Below are 3,880 nucleotides of genomic sequence, written 5' to 3' on the forward strand. Positions count from 1 at the left end.
TATATATAGTATTAGCCATATACACATAAAATTTTGCCTAGGTCCGTAATCGTTGTCATGGCAACTTCAGACTCTTGGAAGCTCATGCTCTGTGTACAACAAAACGGTTCTATGAACTTTTTGAGTTTCAAGTTATAATGTGAAAATGTTACTTTTAACATTTTTATTACTTTTTCAGTAACAGATGGAACATCATAACATGCGTTTTTATTGCAAATAAAATCGTAAAGTAACAGTTTTAAAAAATTAAAACTTTACTAACGTTAAGACAAATTTATTAGCATTTTTACCTTTTTCCATGAAACGAGTCTGAATAACATTTGTAATTATTATTTTTATAGTTAGTTTATATATTAGGGGAATTATAAATGATAATTAATTTTTATTTATATGCTAGGGGTGGCCAACATTTTGATTATGAGGCCAATTTTTGTCGATATCTGGGGTTGAATTCCATTTACCATGGACTTTGAAGCGATTGTAGAAGACAAAACTTTCTAGCAATAGTTTCAGACATATTTCATATGGATCAAAAGTTATTAATTATCAACGTTCTTTTTCCCCTTCTTCTTTAATTCCCCTGAATGTGTTGTTGTTTTTACGGTAGATAAGCCTTGTACTCAGTGAGCTATTGGTAGATTAACAAATTGAATTTTTCAGGTAACGCATATACGGAATGCTGCTATCAAAAGTTAAATCTGGAAATTTATTTTCATCATGAGCCTATATATCGAAAAATAAATAAGTGATTTAAAAAGTATTTTTGAACATATGTATTACTTATCTACCCATACCTCGCAGTAATGCACCTAATACTAAAAGTATTACACAGTGTATAAACATAGTAAGCATTACACATACCTTCTTCCTCCGTAGGCTACGCCTATGACAAGTCGATCGCGACGCACTTATAAGATAAAAAGTAGATCTGATATAGAGAAAAGTTGGCCACTCCTGCTCTATGCAGTTTTTAAATGCATCTACCCTAGTCATTAGCTACACAGTTTTTACAATCTGAGCACTTTGCATATATTCATGAGCTACATTACATTACATTTTCTCCATACAATATGACTTAAATTTGATTTTTTTAAAATTCAAAATAATTTTCCACGGTTTTCAGTTGGTTTCTAATGTTGCAATGTCGCCGTGCAAACATAAAAGCCTCGCTATCCAATAGGATGTACTCCGCTCACTGAGTTACATTGCAGGTCATGGATGTCTCTGGGTACAGTCACTTTAGAAGTTTGATCTTAAGTCATGGCTGTATGAACGGTGGCAATTCTCACTTAGACTACTCACAAATTTCAAAGATATCTTTGATGTTTCCTAAGTTCGTCCAATTGTCTCACTACTTGTAACGTTTTATTTTTTATCAGTTTTCGGTGCTATCCTTCTTGTCCATTACCAATTCCTCGAAAAACTTAGATTTTTTTATATTGACTGCCGGTCTGTAATGCTGTTTTCAGTATCTACTTGCTGACCCGCAAATGCTTCCTTATTACTATATTTGATGAATATAGATTGATATAATATAGATAATATGATATAAATTATTGAATTTAGTTAAAATTAAACATTTACGTATACCTTATTATTATGATAGGGTAACATAAATTGAACCAATATATGCAACGACATTCGTTTTAAGCACCTCAAAAAAACAATTTTTTTTCCCCCATAAGGGAATCATTAATATTTTTTTTTCTTATTCAACGAAAAGAGAAGAACATGCTCAGTGTGCTGGTAGAATATAAGTATATTAGTGCTATATTGAAATAATTAAGATCTATTAGCATATAAAAGTGTTGTGAATGATTTTTTAGGGGTGAAAATTAGTATCTATAAACTGAATGATCTGAAGTGTGTATTCTTCTTTTTTTTCGTACTCTTCATTAAAAATAGTAAGATTAGTATTTAATACATGAAATGTATTATATATACTTTAGAGTGCCTTCTCCATACTCTTTAACTATTTATATAGTCATTGTATTTAACCATGTTTGTCCAGGTATTGTTACTTGTAATCTGTTTCCCATGTTTGAACACTCACTTTAGAAATTAGTGATACTTTGCTCCATTAATCGTTTTTTCGTATGTTGAAATGCGAAACCTCACGATGTTTCTAGCTCATTATCTTTTTTTTCAACACATTTTCAGTAATAGTAAATATATAATTTGGATATTAAATAAAATTTCAGTTTTGATATATATATATTTTTCATCTAATGAGGAAAACGTGCATTAGGTTAGTAAGTAGATCGGCCTTTTTTGATAGAATTTAAAGAAAAAAAATTTTTATGGTTCTTTCCATCTATGTAGATTTTTTTTATTCTTAGGTTTTTTTAACGAATTTTAGAATGTGGAGCAAATTCTTTCAGCCTACTTCCTAATTTTGCTCCAATTTTTGATTATGAAACAAAATATAGATTTCTTTACAGAACAACGCACACAGTAAACTAGACTTTTTTTTTTAATGGACTCAGTTATGAACTTGGCAGGAGATGGTTTGACTCATCAATTGTATAATAATTGAATTTCGTCTGTTTGTTATAATTGTTTTTAATTCTAAGTTATAATCATCTGCTTTTATTAACCCAAATGGTTCTCAATCCACATAATTCTGCGTCACTAATACATCACTTTCATCACTAAGCTGGAAATCAAACAATGTGTGGCCCACGTCTTATGGCTTGATGATAAAGGGGGTCCTTTTCAAAAATATTTGAAAATTAGGTTGTTAAAAAGTGTATTTATGAGTCACTTTAATTTTTTATTTACAAGTTGAAACATTTCACTCGATAAATTATTATTGCTAGACCATGAGTCCATGCCGACAAATGTAACTTATTTTACACGAAATTTCACTTCTCTCAACCCATTAGGTCCTTCAAGTTAAAAATATACGTCCCTCACCTTAATTGAATTTTGAAAAAAGTTTCTTATTTTTTTTTTTTTGTTCATTTGTCAATATCTTAAGATCCGTTATGTTGTTCTACGATCTATTCTACAACTTTGAAACATCATAAAAAAATATATTTCAGACAATCAACTTCCCCAGCCTTTCGTACTTTTAGAAATATACGGGTGATATAATTAGATTGGTAGTGACCACATTTTGTATGGATTACCACAGAGATCCTTACATTAAATATATACGTATATCTAAAATTACTATCCTGCGAAGTGAAAGCTTTGCTAGGTATTTGCCTATTGCGAATAATTGTTCATTATATTTCATTTCGCAAAGATGCTTCTGATAAATTAACAAATGAATGAATAATGCCAATAATAAAGAATTCGCAAAATATTATTTTCATGTGTGATATCTTCAACATGCTACCTTTTTTTTGTTGTTGTTCAAGCTATAGGACAATTCCCTAGAATTAATCTTAATGAAAACTAATATTAAAATAAATATTTATTTTTTCTAAGATAGCAGTATAAATTTAAATAAAGAGTGAAAGAACGAACAGGACTCACTCACCTAGTGACCTAAAGCGCCGAAAGTTGCTGGTCTTTCAGGAGTCGGTGAAAAGACATAAATTTGGGATGAACGTCAAAAATCTTGAACTGCTTCATTTCTAATTTAACGACTTTATTATGCCTTTTTTATCCATAGAAATGCTAGAAATGTGAAATCAGTGAATTTGATATTATAATTTTTTGAATAAATAAATAATATTAATTTACCTAAATAAGGAAATTTGATATTTGCATATTTTAATACTATAAACTATGTAAATAAATTTTATTAATAAAAAAATAGTAACTATACGTTCAACAAATATTAGGTTGAACGTTAATTTTACTCAAAACAGGTTTTCTATTTATTTATTCATTATATAAGAGAGAATATCATTTAAAAAAATTGAAAATC

The 3,880-nt window shown here is 29.2% G+C and overlaps 1 long non-coding RNA gene across 1 annotated transcript in view; it reads right to left on the reverse strand.

Annotated features, from left to right (window-relative positions):
* The window catches only part of LOC136795105 (uncharacterized), a 14,168-nt gene extending 10,552 nt beyond the window's left edge, over nt 1–3,616 (reverse strand). Inside the window, exon 1 of the long non-coding RNA XR_010842650.1 lies at nt 3,488–3,616. This is a non-coding gene — a long non-coding RNA (uncharacterized lncRNA). The remainder of the gene's footprint in view (nt 1–3,487) is intronic.
* Between the last annotated feature and the right edge of the window lie 264 nt (nt 3,617–3,880).

The sequence above is a fragment of the Halyomorpha halys genome, unplaced genomic scaffold (assembly GCF_000696795.3).
Source record: "Halyomorpha halys isolate HHAL.00 unplaced genomic scaffold, Hhal_1.1 Scaffold1776.1, whole genome shotgun sequence".
NCBI classification, from domain to species: Eukaryota; Metazoa; Arthropoda; class Insecta; order Hemiptera; family Pentatomidae; genus Halyomorpha; species Halyomorpha halys.